The sequence below is a fragment of the Muscardinus avellanarius genome, assembly GCF_963383645.1.
Source record: "Muscardinus avellanarius genome assembly, chromosome: 3".
Lineage (NCBI taxonomy): Eukaryota > Metazoa > Chordata > Mammalia > Rodentia > Gliridae > Muscardinus > Muscardinus avellanarius.
Window position 1 is genome coordinate 157446730 of NC_137788.1, and position 16994 is coordinate 157463723.

Here is a 16994-nt window from a genome sequence, read left to right on the forward strand (position 1 = left end):
AAGTTAGCAAAGTTGTACTCTTTCATTTTTTTTCTCTAAATGACAAAAGGGTAAGGAAGTGTTTTCTGTGTAAAGATTACCAACATATAATTCCATACCTTAGAAAGTGTTGGAGTTTTTTTTAATTTATAAGAAAGGATAGCTGCATTTCCCATGGGGACATCCTGTGGTCGCAATGACATACATGAGCTCTGCCCTCTTTTCTGCACTAATTATTAATGACTCTGCAATATTTCAAGTTTACATCTATGTATGAGTCTTCTCCCTGGATCTCCAGTGTCGGTTTATTTATTCTAGTCATTCAGAATTAATTTGTCCAATCCAACAAAGAAAATCCTTTGGAGAATTTAACTGACATTTTATTTGCTATATGAACCATTTATCCTGCTAAAAGTTCCCATTGAAAGATAATGACTTCTAATTTAGAATCTCCTGTTCTTAGAATTAGTACTAAGTAACTCATGGGTTATTCTGAGTATATCGGATATTTGGGGGGAGGTTATAAGATTTTTATGATGAAGCTAAAGTTAACAAACTTGCTGGATGTTTTATTAATCTCAAGTTTATCTAGGTAGTTTATATTTTATATAGAATGGTTGTATTTTTACTAATCTATTAACTCTTCCATTCTAATATTAATGCCTGTTTCTTCCACTGGCTAAAATATAAAACTTCAAAAAAAATTAATAGTAACGTCCGGGAATCTTTGTCCCTGATTTAAATATGTCACTCCCCGGTATTTTGTTTTATAGTATCAGTAGAAACTACTTAACCAGACAAGGAAGTCCTTAATATTAATATTGATATTGTATTAAAAAGTTCTTATCTATGTTAACTTTATCTAAAGATGTTTTCTTTATTAAATTTTCATAGTTTTTCTTTAACCTAACAATTTAGTAATCATATCAATAAACTTTCTAATACTACAGCTCTCTTTTATCCCTGCATTAAAGTCTGCTGGTTTGTGACATATTAATTTAATTTTTTAAAATTAATTTTAACTCATATATAAAAACATAAATATTATACATATTTATAGGGTACCATATGATGTCTTAATACTGGTATATATTGTGTAATGGTTAACTCAGGGTAAACATAGCTCCTCAAACATCTATTCTTTATGATGAAAACATTCAAAGGACATTTTTCCGGATTTTAAAAATATTCAGAGTGTAAACTGGGTGTGGTGGCACATGGTTGTAATCCCAGCATTCGGGAGGCTGAGACAGGAGGTTTGCAGTTCGCAGGCAGCCTCGGCAACTTAGTGAGGCCCTGTTTCAAAATAAAGAAAAAAAAATAGGGCAGGGGGTGTATCTTGGAGCTTGAATGTCCCTGGGTTCCATCCCCAGACCCACAAAAAATCAGAGCATTAATTGTGACCTATAGTCACTCTACTGTGCAGTAACCAGCAGAACATCTTCCATCTCATCACAACTTGGTACCCATGGATGAAGCTCTCCTCATCCCTCATCTCTACTCTTCCAGCTTCTGGTAACCACCCTTCTACTATCACCTTCAACTCTCATATTCATGTACAAACAGGGTCCCACAGTGCCTGTCCCCTACACTGTTTTTATTCTCAAAAAAAAGCATCTTCAGTTCTAGCCATGCTGTGGCAGTGACAGAATTTCATATTTTTATGGCTAAATGCCATTCCCTTGTGTCTACACATGTACCTTGATTTCTATATTCATTCATCAGTCAACAAAATCTTAGATGTTAGCAAAAGAGAAAAAATGGTTTTGCTATTGTACATCTTGTTATAATAAACCTGGGTGTGCAGATGTCTGACACCATAACTTCATGTTCTTTGGATATATATATATATATATATATATATATATATGTACATATCAGTGTTGAGTTTGCTGATTCTTATTGTAGTTCTAATTTTAAATTCTTTCTAAAAGTCCATACTATTTTTTATAATGGCTATACAAATTTACATCATACCAATAGAATAAAAGGGCTGACCTCTACAGGGTCAAACACTGAGTAGATTTTTTAATTTTTAAATTTATTTTATTTTATTATTTGTGTGTGTGTGTGTGTGTGGTACTGAGGGTAGAACCCAGCAGCTTTCTACTCTGGGATATACTCTCAGACATATTTTATACTTTATTTGGAAACAAGGGTCTTATTAAGTTGCTGAAAGCCTCACTAAGTAGCTGAGACTGGCTTAAAAACTGTGAGATCCTCCTGTCTAAGCCTCCCAAGCGCAGGGATTACAAGCATGTGCCATCATGCCCACCAGCAGATTTTTTTCAACATAAAGTAATGCAAATAATTTCATTATATTTTCAAAAATATTAATATTTTATAAACATAAATATATTTTAACATTAGTAAACATATTATTGTGCTTTTAAATTAGTTAATAACAAAATAGATACTCAATTTCCATTTAATTTATATTATAATAAACAACTACAAGCAGAAACTACCTAATCACATGTCCATCAGGGCTATCAAAAATTCTTCAAAACATAGGATATCTTAAGGACCCCAAATTAATAACTGCCACACTAAAAATATAGTTAATTATGAATATTAGTAGACCTGATAATAATAATTAGTAATTATAAAAGAAGCTAATATCATCTCTATTTTCTATTTTTTGTACTAGGAACTGAATTTAAAATATACTGTACTTCTGACTGGATCCTATGCCCTGTTTACTTTTAATTTTGCAACAGGTAAGCTTCTGAGGATAGCCTTAAACCTAGGATCCTCCTGTCTTAGTATCCCAAGTACTGGGATTACAGACATCCACCATAATTTTCAGCTTCTGTTGATATTATAAATTAGTAAACTAAGAAACGGATCTACCAATGGAAACTTACCTAGGAGGCTACCTAGGGCCATTAAGAATCACTTAAATATATATTAAATCTAAGGATAGTTTATTCAAGTCTACATTAATCTTGTCTTTCTTTCCATTTATATTGAATTTCCTTCCACCGAAACGAGTTCTGCCCCAAATAATTATTTATATCTCATCTACAAACTTTTTGAAGCCTTCTACTCAAATTGTACCCCTTGAGGGTTAAACATTTCGGTATTAGGAGTGTTTTAGTTCCATAAGGTAAAATAAATTTACCAAAACTTATTAATGTATATGCCTCCTATCTATCAATGAATGAGCATTCTAGTATCAGTAAACTTTCATTAGGCAGTTATCATGGAATACAGACTTGAAAAGTCTATAAGGATAGCAATGAATCAAATGTTAAGTGTCAAATAAAATGTCAAAAAAAACATCACATAAAGCCGGGCATGGTGGCGCATGCTTGTAATCTCAGCATTAGGGATGCTAAGACAGGAGGATCGCGTTTCGAGGACAGTCTCAGCTACTTGGTGAGGCTCTTTGCAACTCAGTGAGACCCTGTTTCAAAATAAAGAATGAAAAATAGGGCTGAGGGTGTAGCTCAGAGGTAGAATGTCCCTGGGCTACATCCTCAGTACTGGAAAAAAAAAAAAAAGCATCACATAAGTGACACAGACTATATTTCTGATTTTAACTCTCTCATAAACATATAATATTAACCAGTAATGGTTACCCAGTCATGGTGATGTAGAGCTGCAATCCCCACACTTGGGAGGCTCAGAAAGGAGTGTCACAGGTGCAAGGCCAGACTCAACAATTTAGCAAGACCCTATTCCTAGTCCTATCTTATTTTTTATCTTGAGACAAGATCTCACCAGGTTGCTGAGACTGTCCTTGAACCTGCACTCCTCCTGACTCAGTCTCTCCAAAGCCCTTCATCCTTCATTCTTAGGTATAAATTCAATGCTATATGGGTAGAGAACACAGGATTGTGTGCAGGGAGAATGGTGAATGATAACACTACAGATATTAAGAAACCCAGAAAGGTCCCTGGGCTGAAGTGGGAATAAGGGAGGTGCAGGGTGTGGAGGAAGATGGGGCGATTAATCAGGTTACATTATTACCTGTACAGCCACGTTCATACCCCAGCTAAGAACAGAGACTGAGGCTGTGTGCATTTGATCTGTTGACAGATCAGAGATTCCTAAGTCAAGCCATGGTAACAGACGAAGCATTGATGATAATGAAGGTTTTAGATTATAATTAAGAAGAAACTACAAACTGAATTTAAGTCAGAAAAACCCAAGCATGTGATGATTGGATGAAAACTATTTCTTAAATTGAGTTTGAGCACTTGGAGAGGACATACCATCTCCATTTCTAAGTTTTGCTAATATTCACAGCAATGTAATAAAAAGATGAACATATTGACCATTCCTAGTTTATCCCCTTAGAAGAAAGTCTTTAAAAAAAAAGTGCATCTCATTATGTAAATTAAGCACACAATGCACGGGCAATATTCTTTTATCTTTTCACATCCTGGTCCAGGCTGTGTTTATCAGCACACTGAATTTGGAAGCATGGGCTATATGTGGCCCAATTATCCCCAGATTATCACAGCAGCACATGATTGATCTAGCACAGCCTCATAATGGTCTCCTGGACAATCCTAAGAGGTAAGCAGGAAACTGGAGTCTCTTCGGGAATCAGAACGCTCTGAGTCTCCTATTCTTTCTCTTCAATCGATGTGACCTTGGGGAACTGAGGTCATTCATGAGGAGCCACCTCAGCTTTGATAATCGGAAACAAAATACCGTTGGCTGCTGAGAACCTTCAATCTCTCTACAGGAGTTAAATGTGAACGTTCTATGAAAATTCTTAAGAACCATATCAATACATCCTATATTATTATTAGTGATGGAGGAGTTATGAGAACCTATCTAAAATCTTGGAGCCCATGCAGAATTCAATAAGCTAAATGTATTTGAGATTGTTCTAAGCTCTAAAAATCACACATATCTCCCACCCTTTAAAATTTGTCTTTCATCCAAATAAACCACTAAGAAAAATAACTACTTACCATCTAACTTCAGAATAACCCCCCCCAAAAAAAAAAAAAAGAATAGGCTTCTGAAGCCAATTGCTGAATATCAGAACTAAAGCTAAGGGGAATATAAAGCTGTGCTAGAATAGGATGGCCAAATTTAAAAACAGTTGATGAGATCATTAGAACAACGAAATAGAGGCAAATAAAGGTGAATTATAAAGAGGCGAGAGAAGCGGACTGTCAGGACTGAAATGAGGCCTGGTCTTGATAAACAGTGGCTGTTTCTACACCATTCTACAACAGACATAAATGGGCAGAAGTCTGTCTACAAATTCTGGACCAGTTGAAATCCAGAACATGAGCTATACATTAGAATTATTTCTGTTCTTTCAGGATTTTACAATCAGATCTTAAGCTTGAAGAGCACACATTTACCTAAGCGTATGTCTGTGTTTACGTAAGAATGAACTACATTGTTTGAAAGTTGTTTTCTACAAATTAATGACACAAAGAGGGAGATAAGCATAGTTTTTTTACTAAGAAGTTTGGCAAACAAGGGGTCTCTACTAGTCAGCTGTACGGTACTGCAATGGAATACCTGAGACAACTAATTTAATAAAGAGAAATCGCTCGCTAGCTCACAGTTTGAGAGACGCAAGTCCAAGATTGTGCAGCTCCATTGATTTGGGCTTCCAGAGAGGGCACAGAATGGTGATGTCAGGAGTGTGTCAGAACAAGTGGACACATCTCAAGCCAAGACATATCTCAACTAGAGCCATATAATCTTCCAGGGGTCATTTCTAATGATGTAAGGGCTTCCCAGTAGACCCCACCTCTTCATCAATCCAGGCACTTAGGAGACCAACTCTTTATAAATAGACCTTTAGAGGATACTCAAATTACACCCAAACCATAGCAGGGTCCAACTCTCAAAATGCTGGAATCTATTAGCCGGCATATGAGAAGCAGGACTGGGTAAGTGTCACTTGAATTGTTCCAGGGACACTGAGGCTCCTGGAACTCTTCCAGTAACTGTGGGCTCTTGTTCTGAACTAGGAATAGATAAAACACTAGTCTGAACTCTTGCTAAAAACTTAAATGAGTTTATTATTACAAAGATGGAAATATAGAAGATAGTTTATAGCCCTGTACTATCCCTTCCCCGGATAGTACAGGGGAGTGGCTTGAAAAGAAGTCACCTGAGTTCAAAATACAAAGCAACTTTTACAGATATATAGTCCCCCATCTTGCTCTACCACGTAATCCTGTGACGTAGGTGTAAGTCCACCCCTTAACTACATGCAGGCCCCTTTTGTTATAATTATGGGGATTTCTGGCCCAGCAAGTAAGCCTAGGTTTCTTTGTTAGGACCAGAATGATCCTCAAGGTCAGGAGCCACATGGTATCTGCTCCCCTTTTACAAAGGTCAGTGCCCTCCTTTCATACTCTTGGGAATTCTTAGCTTCTTGCTAGATATCATTTATTATATCTAATAAATATAAATAAAAACCTGTTTTTAGAATGTGAAAGTACTAAGTCCCAACTCCTCTATCCACTTGCTAATAATTACTTTTAGTGAGTGTACTTTGCATTATAAAAGCTACCTGAGTGCCTGGTAGTAACCAAACCCTAACTGCTTTTACTTTTACAGATTTGAACTCCACTTTTGATTATATATATATATATATATATATATATATATATATATATATATATATATACCACAACTTCTTTTTTGAATATTTCTAGGCCATTTCCTAATACTGGTACAATTAAAGGCTAGTTCTGCATTCCAGGTTGAATTAAATCCATTGGATTGGAACTTCTTGCAAAATGTCCACATCTGACACTTACTAAAAAGGATCTATCTAATTATAATGTTGGAGACAGGTTTAAGAACTAAAGAGAAGGGAACCAAAAGGTGTTAATGTATGAGTCAAGTGTGATTCCTCACGGTTGGGGTATACAATTGCTTTTCCTGGATTTGATTCTGGTTGATAAATATTATCATGAGTTCTAGTTCCAGACGGACCATGCGAAATCTACAAGAAGCTTTCCAAAAATCACAGGTTTCAGGGAATATACTATTCCACATCCACTAAACGTGTATCTCTCCTAATGTATCGGTGAATGTGATGGGCTACTACTGAATTAAAGCAAAAGACTAAAGGCAGAATGGTTATTAGGATGATTAGCCCACACAGCCAACAATCTGGGTGAGCAATTCAGCAGTGGGTAAAGAAAAGACTCGGTAATATGGCCAAGGACCCAGGTACTGTGCTCACTGCCACCTTCTGTGCACTGGGTTTCCTCCTTCGACTTGTCCCTCATGATGACACTATAGTCACTACCGCTCATACTGTACACAGCATGTCCATGACTGGAAGATTGTCCTTTTTCTGACCCATAGTCTTCCCATTTGACTTGTTTGGGGCCAGAATCACATCAAGAATCATTTTTAAATAATCCCTGGTTAGAAAAATAGCTTTAACACAATGTGTAACTAGTTAGGAATCTCTGTCTTGGATTTGGGGATGATCTAGTCTCATCTGGAATAGGAAATAACTCCCTTATTACCCAAAAGTGCTATTGAGGGAATATTGTTAGGTAGGCAGCCATAGACGCCCACCACAAATTGCATTTGCTTAATACCCGAGAGTAAATGTTAAGAAGCCAGCCAGGCACAGTATAGAGAAGAGCAATTTCTTGAGTGGCTCCATTTCGTTAGGTTATATTGCACAATGTAATTAGACACCAAATAACACAGGCCACAGGATGACCTGTCTCTGCATAGATCACACCACACCAGTACCCTGAGGCTTGGGTGGATCTGAGAGAATCATCTTTGTCCTAATCACAGTGGCTAATGCCATCAGTGAAGTAGCCAATGCCCCCCACAAACAGTGCTGTAAGAGGACACAAGCCGAGCTCAGGTGTGTCTAGCTAAGTACACTAGAAGACCCTCTGTCACAGAACAACTGGGATTGGGGGCTGGTTGATACTGAAAGAAAACTGGAAGCTCTCAGTAGTAGTTTTGGCAAAGGAAAGATAACCTCATCAGTACACAATTGCTTAAAAGCAAAAGTTCATTTGGAGAATACACACAAAGACATATAATACATATTTATATGTATATATGTCATGTGAATATACAACGTATATGAAAATGTTATAAAATATTTATTATGTAGATGTTATAAGTAAACATATAGTATATTTATAACTATATATGTCCAGCATGTTGGCACACACTTGTAATCCCCGCACTTGGGAGGCAGAGACAGGAGGATCGCGCAGGTTCGAAGCCAGCCGTGCTGGCTTAGGAGACCCTGTCTCCAAGTAAAAATATAAAATATAGGTGTCTGGGAGTGTAGCCTGGAGGTAGAAGGGTTTCCAGGAACCCCAGTACCACCAATATATATAATGTTTATATATGTATTTAAGAGATGTATTTAATAAATTATAGTGCTGTTGGTTGTAAATCCAATGTTAAAGAATCAACTAAATATTAAATAGGGCATTTTTAAAGAGAAACATAGAAAATAAATTAGGTTAATTATTGATTGGTTAATAATACTGTTGTGAACTGAGGCTTGAAGAAACCTAACCATATATTTCTTTAAGGAGCAATAGTCCTGTCTTACCAATTTCATGACCATAAATATATATAATATAATACATTTATATATATATATATATATATATATATATATTTCTCATTATTCACATATTTTCTATCATCCTGTTTGCCACTTTGTGTGAACACCAGCACTTATATGGTGTGTCAATATTATTAACAGTGTTTATGGGGTCATTTGCAGAGATGCTCACAACGGGAAAAAAAAAAAAAACTTGAGCTACCTGATACACTCATCCATACTAAAGTTGGACAAGATAATACTCTCCTTTTCATTTCAACTCCTGTGAATGAGTGTACCTTTCAGCATGGATTTCACTGCCTATTTATCTTGTGTTGGTGATTTCAGTGCTTTGTCAGTGATTTCATTGCTTAAATTGACTCACCCCGTCCCAAAGACAAGCTTGTGAACTATAGTGTTAAGATGCTGTCAAGTGTCCCTAGGCACATGGAGGCTATGATGATGTGCCTCTTGAAGAACATAGCTGTTTTAGATCAATTTTATTAAAGTGTGATTTATAGTGCCATTGGTTATAAATTCAATATTAATATCAATTCATATATTTAGATATTTCAATATTTATATTTTTATGTTATTATAGTTAGTGTATTATATAAATTTATATTATATATTTATATTATATATTATATATATTATATATTATATATTATATATTATATATTATATATTATATTTATATTTATATTTATATTTATATTTATATTTATATAATATATTTATTATATATAAAATATATAATATATATTATATATTATATATTTATATTATATAAAATTATATAAATTTAATTATATTAATTATATCAATTATCTAATTAGCTATATTAATTATATAATAATTATATTAATATTAACTATATTAAGTAAGGTTTTTAAACAGGTAAACAAATAAAATAAGATTAGGTACTAATTGACTGGTGAAGTTCCTGTGAACAGACTTAGGAACGTAAGTCTTGAATTTCCCATAGGTGTAATGGCCTTGTATTAACCAAATCAATGTTCCTGGTGAGTTAATAGAACATAACCATTATAAATAATAGGAATCATCTGCATATACCTATGTCTTAATGGTCTAGAAGAATTTTTCCTTAGCACATCATATTCCTTTGTGTTTCTCCTAAAGGGCTTCCAAGTATGTTACCCCAAAATATATGTCTCTAACATATTACTTATTTTGCACTGAAGAGATTTGAGAAATAGCCAGTGCAGGAAGGTCTTGCTGACTTCCCCCTGTCCACCTAAAAGCAAGTCATAAAATATTATCTGGAAAAAGTGTCCTTCCTGGGGCTAGAGAGAGGAAACATTCTTATCCCCAGAGACTGGGAGTCAACACTGAAATGGATCTGTACAAACCAAGCCAAAATAATCTTACCTTCCATTACTTTCTCTCATCTAGCCCCACCATGCAGTGCCCTCAGCCCACGCCCCTTTGTCTCAGTGTATCACCACAATTTCATATATCTTTTATATAAATATATGTATATACATACTAGAGATTGAACCCAGGGGCATTCTACCTCCCAGCTACACCCCAGGTCTTTTTATTTTTTAAACAGTTTCACCAGGTTGCTGGGAGTCTTGCTAAGTTGCTGAGGCTGGCCTCAAACCTGTGATGCTCCCATCTCAGCCTTCCAAGTACTGGAATTACAGCCATGTGTCACACTTGACATAGCTACACAATTTATTGTTCCTTTTGTTCAACATTATGCAAGTTTGGGGGCCTAATGACTCCATACTTCTTCTCTTTCCTTCTGAATTCTCCATGTACACATAAAAATATAAATAAATGTTATGCTTTGCTCATATTCACCAATCAATTTAGCTTTTAGATCCTAGCACAGAAATGTCATGGGTAGAAGGAAGTTTTTCCTCCTTTACAATGCCCAGAACCTCTACGTGGTCAAGAATACACACCCTTATGCATGCCAAGTTCCAGAATTTAATAAAGAGAACTGATTGCATGGGTCCTGGGCTGCTTAATGATCAAAAATCAAGTGATGAGTTAAATATCACAGAGGTAACAACTTGGAGAAAAAAAGTGAAATAGTCATGGTTATCAACTTGGAAGCAAAGAGGAGAAGCTCTGTGTGCTTGGCTCAGATATGCAAGGACGGGATGCCCCTGGGCTGCTGCTCAAACCTCTAGAAGGACATAATAAGGCTGCTTCTATAAGTGAAGAAAGAAGCTGGAGGAAATGCTGAGAGGAACAGGAAATGAACAGGAAAGATCCATTCCCTCTTCCTCTTCCTGCTCCCACCTAGCCACGCTCTCTATCGCCCTCTATTGACAAATCCTCCACCAGGCCAATAGACTGCTGTTTCAGATAGAACAATGGTTTCTCTCTGAGCACCCCAAAAGGTGTTTTGTTTTTTAATGTTTTTAATTGGAGCATTGTAGGTGAGGTTCAAAGTGATACAAATGTACACATGCACTCTAAAAGACATTTTTAATCCTGGAAGCCGGTGTGTAGGTGACTGACTTTGCTTTTGTCTCCTGCTCTTTTGCCTCCAACAATGTTTACTGAGTGCGGAAACAGTGTTAAGGTTCACTCAAGAAATATAATGGGAAAAGTAAGCTATAGACTGTGTCCAGAGCACATTTAATACTTGCTCTTTCATAAACCAGAAAAGAAGCCAATATGGGTATTGTATGAAACAAAAGTGTATTGGTATACTTTCTATAATTTCTATAACTGGTTCTAAATTATTATCTTTCCATTCACTGAGAAACATAGTTTATTCATTTCTGATCTTTATCAGTATGTAGATCACCAAAGAAATAAACATAAATGACCTCACCAGATCTACCCTTTCCTTTCTATGTGTCATCTCGGCCTGTGACCAGAGGCTATACAGTTCTGAACTGAAACCTGAGAAAACTGAATAAGGACACAGTATATTTCACAGAACTTGAGTTGTGAGAATATCCCTTTAATTTTTAAATTCTCCCACATGTGGGCTTGAAATATTTTTGCCAATTAAAAGAAAATGTGAGCATTTAATATTCGGTAAATTCCATCAAGCTTTTAAAAGTACACTTGAAAGTAAGTGAAGACACTTGTTGCTAGAGTATATGATCTTTATTGGGACTCCATCTCCAAATAATTGAAAGATGGATTATGTTTTTATAGCAACGGAAACAATATTTGGGTTTGAATTCAACGGAGGATTTCATTTTCCAACTCTACTGCTTACTAATATCAGCTTTCCTAGAGGAAATTTGCCAAACAATACTGATTACACAGTTGCCCGTCAGGCTGCTTTTGATTGATATGCTGACTCTCCTCTTTAAGAGTCCATAAAGATTGTCTTTCACGGGGACCACCACAATAGAAGGCAGATACAAATAACTAAAAGAGGAAATAACTGGACTGTGTCTTTTTACCCACTGAATTGATTCCCTACTCCTACTTATCACAACGCTAAATGAAAAAACTGGAAGCAGAGATATTAATTTTAAAAAGGAAGAAAAGGAACTAATATGTCAGCCTGTTTAGTGCTGCTTGTGGTGCTGCTTCATTTTTCTCAAATATTAAACTAAAAGGAGGAAATATTATTACTTGTAACCCATCCTCCACGGTCCCACCCCATAAAAATGATTTTAAGCTCTTTTATACTTTTGTTGTGCAATGTCATTACACATCATAGTGAGCTTCAAAGTGATATAGATACACACACACATATCACTTTGTGTAGATCACTCTGTGCACTTAATCCTCCTGCCCATTCTCATTCCACAAACCTGTGTGGAAGGTTGGTAGTGAAGCTTTATATGGACACAGCTTTATTTGAACTGTTCCACAAACCTCTTCAAGTGAATATGGAGAGGTTTCATCATTTTCTACACACACACACACACACACACACACACACACACACACACACGGTGAAGCATTTTAGACAAGAGGTAATGCCCCACCCTTCAGGGTTGTCTGGCAAAGAAATTTATTCATACAGATCTTTAAAGAGCATTCAATATGGAGCTGCTCTTTTCCTGTAGAATGGGCTTTGATAACTAGGCCTACCTCTCTCCTGTACATCACCAGGACTTTCTCCACCTTGGAATGTGCAGATTGTGTCCAATATGAAGGGAAGGCTAGTTCTTCCCTCAGTTGTGAATAATTTAGTTAAACCTCTCTGAAGAATCAAACTAATGGCAAGTAACTAAGACATCATTCTAGGCTGGATGTGGCACAGAAGCATACTAGTGTATTTGTCACCCATTATTAAGAAAGAGATGGTAGGACCAATGAAACATGGGCCCTACAAGTGGTCAGGAGAGTTTCCTTGTCTATTTCCCTGTACTATTCTGCTTCTATCCCCTCATGACTTCCCAGTCCCTTCTCTTAAAAAAGATCCACTCCAGAAACTTTAACTTAATGATAAATGAAGGAGAAAGCCTCATGCATGGGTTGGGAAAGCCGTATGCTATCTTTCCCAAAGGCCACTAGCAGTTCATCTCTAGCAAGTTCAAATGGGTAGGCCTCCTCTGGGTTTGCACATGGACACTCTCTTTTTTATTATCTGTGTCCCAGAGGACATTGGTGCGCTGTGTGGACCTGTTATTACAAGGGCTCCTACCCAAAGAACTGTCTGAACTCATTACACTCTTTCTTTGCTTCCATGAGCTACCCACCGCTATGGACCTGCCACTCAAGGTCATTCTGTGTTCAGCACAGAAAGTAAATGGACTGTTAACTCATGGAGTGGGAGGAAGTGCAATCACAATGATCATATGTCCCACCAGGGGCACTTATACTCAGAGATGAGTTACAAGGTCCAAATACTTCTCAGTATTTAAATATATGATGCGTAGGCCTCCAACTGTGCCCCTTCCCTGGGCCCCACAAGTGGTAGGGGTGAGTCCAGAAAAGTACCTCGTAATATTAATAAATCAACAGTAAATAACTCTGAGTTGCCATGCCATGGTCCTTGGATTGCCTATAAATCCATAATTAAAAAGGATATGTTTTTCGTAGTTGTCTAATGATGTATAGATGCAAATGGTATTATTAGCATTTGGATGCAAAACATACTACATCATTAAGGCAGGCAAACTCAACACTACTGATCTCCAGTGGACTGTCTTCAATTCTACCCCAACTTGGTGAAGTACATTTTATCCAGGATTCAATTATATGATGATGGTGGTAATGTTATTAATTTATTTATTAGTATTATTTTAGTATTAGTATATAGTAGTAGTATTTAGTTACTAGTATTTTAAAAAATAGCATTTATTAAGTATGAGGATTTTACACATGGTGACAATATTAACAACCACCCTCTCACATTGATAATTATATATCTCTATTTTCTTAAAGCAGAAACAGAAGCATGAAAGGGAAAGGTTACTCATCCCTTATTGCAAAACTAAAAGTTGCAGAGCCAGGTTCCGCTGCAGACAATTTAACTCTTTTCTACTGAGCTGTCACATAAGATTCTTAGGAGTTCTCTGCTTAAAAAGGTTTGAGAATTTTTTTCATTTTTTTTTTGTTTTATGTGTGGTTGTTGTTGTTGTTGTTGTTGTCATCATCATCATTGTTGTTGTTCTGGGAGTCAAACCCACGTTTTCATGCAAATGTTCTACCTTGGCACCCCACCCTATTGACCCACACTGGAGAGACTTTGAAGGATGATCCCAGACCACATCACCTAAGTTCATTGTGAATATACAGCGACCCAAGAACATGAGATTTCGAGTCCTGTTGAGAAAGTTTTTACCTGTTCCTGTGTTAAAGTGTACCTATGCCCTCTTCCAAGAACTACAATGTATCTGGTCTAATTTCCAAATCTTTGACCCATCTTGAATTGGTTCTTGTGAATATTAATCACAATAGGAAAGATACAACAATCAGAAAACATTTTTCTTGAATGTTTTATTTTCCTTTGGCCATGGTTTTGAAGTAGCTCTTCTAACAAAAACTGCAATTTTTCTATATTTACAAGGGATGGATCCACTCTCTCCCATTCACTACCTATGCAAAAGTCTCATCAAATAAAGCATGGTGACCTTAGGTATGGTGAATAATTAACAAAGAAGTCCTGAGCAGGTTAGCAATGAAATAAATACCTCACATTGCCAAGTTATTTTTGTTTCATGTTAGCAATCATGTGGGAGGGATCAGCACTGGTAAACAGCTGTAGGAAGAAAATAAAAGCATTCTTTAAAATGCAAGTGAAAGTAATTCACACTGACACCAGGAAGGCGCATGGGCGTTTTGTAAGGAAGGGACAGGAGTTTCTGTCTTGGGAAAGGCATTGCCCTCTGGCACACAGAGATGAGATCAGAAAATGAAGTAATTGAGGATAAATCTCTTTCCAGTTATACTTTCTTATTCCAATCTAATGCATTATGTAAATTTCCACTTTTCAAGGAACTGTAACCCCAAGTCTGAACTCTCTCTGTCCACCGGCGATAGTGACTGGGACAAGCAAGGCAGATCCGCCCTGCACTTACGCCTCCATCACTCAGGACCAGTCTTTGACACCTCTGGGATTGCACATCCGCTCCGCCACCCCCTGTCCAGATGCACCGCACCACCTCTTTAACACACGGGGGTGTTGTCAGGCATATTGACAAGCCATCTGAATAATGACACCCGTCCTAGGGTGTAAATGAGACAGCCGCCTGTCCTGGTCCCGCAAAGTACAAGTGGAGTCAACACAGCCCTTTGCAGCTGCAGGCTCTGCCTTGTCATAAATCTCTGTCAGGGATAAGAGAGATCCCCTCTACCTGCCAGATGGCTCCTGACCTCTCACCTGTCAACAAGGCTCACTGGTAACAATCAACCACGAGTCTTTACCTAAAAATTCACCCTTAGAATAGAAGGCGCATCCCTGCAGGTAAGTTCTGTGAGGAAATGGAAAGGAAACTCCCTTCCAAATTCCAGCTAGACACCTTGCAGAGGAGAGGCGTAGCTGCCCACGTCGTCTCCAGCTGAATCCGGAGCCGTTGACCTCTCTGAACAAGGGCCTTGATTACTGCGCTTCTCTGGGCTTCGGGGCAGCCAGAGCACAGAGACTGCACAATACCCTGTTCTCACTCGCCACGCAACCAGCTATTTATAGCTGCAGGATGCTGGGCTTGCACAGAGCAGTGTGACACTTTCAGAGAGTCGCGCTGCTATTTTAGCAATCTAACGAAGAGCACCAGCGGAAAGAGCACAGCCATGGAAGGAGGTTGGAGGGGGGGAGGATAGAAGTGTTCAGGAAGAGGAGGAAGGCTGTAATTTGTGCTCTCTCCTGTGTATGTTTTGTATTTTTAACCTGGGATGCCATTTAGAAATCTTAAGGACTCTTCTCTCCAGGCGCCCCCCACCCCCAGCTGTCTTGATTAGTGGCTTTGAATATGCTGGTCAGATCTGGGGATTAATGACGGCTAATTTGCCCGAGGTTGGTGCAGCCCAGGCAGCAGACTTTGCACGACCAGCTTTTGCTGCCATATGGGCGGAAGCAGCTGTTTCAATTACTTTCAGTGCCCAGATGTGTCAGACGAGCCCCCAGCCCTCTGCGGGGTACATCAGCCGCGCGGCAGCTAATTGCTTCAGTCGCGTGTGGAAGCATGGTGCTGGGTACTGTGAAAGGGGGTTTGGGGGACAGCCGAGTGCCAGCTGTCGTCACAGCCCAGAACGCCAGCCAGCGGACAGGCTGTGACTAGATGTGGGCTTCCTCATGCCGCCTTGGGTGATACCTGGGCTGGCGACGTCTTTGTCCTGTGTACACAGTGGATGCACAGAGAGGCAGGTAACTCACAGGCCCCAGACAGGAGACTGCCAACCTCCCCATAGAACATAGATGCCAGGAATGGAGTGTGGGGTTCATGAATTGTGGACGCCAAAGAAAACAAAATTATGTGGTTTCAGTGAGCATGCCATTCAGGTTGGCTGTTTAAATATGAAGCTTCAAGGCATATTTTTAAAGGTTAACATCGCCCTTTGTGGGGCAGAGACAGAGATCAATGAATCGATGCGTGGGTTATGTTTTCCTGTGTATCAGATTGAGGCGAGAGGGGACAGAAATGAAAGGTCAGCTACCACCCATTCCCCCTCTGTACTATCCTGAGTGCTTAAGACAGCAAATCAGAGATAAATACCCATCAGAGATGTGTATTTCCATTGTTTGGGGCAGGCCCGGTGATGGGAAAATCTAGGGTAAATAGGAAGCTCTTATCGCCATCATGATACATCTATTTAGGAAAAGAACAAACATTTGTTTTGCACTAATTCTATGGTAATCAGGGTGATTGTACTGTACTTTTCTACTGGGTGTTGCCATGGTTATTCCAAGCAGTTTGTGGTTATTAATGGCCTAGAATAATCCACAGGGCTCAGTTTGAGACCTTTTATCAGAAACATGAGTACTAATTTCACTCCGACATCCCAACATTTTTGCAGCCTAGAGTAAGTTTGCTTCTTTTTTTTTTTTTTTTTTTTTTTAACAGTCTCTTAGTTTGGAATT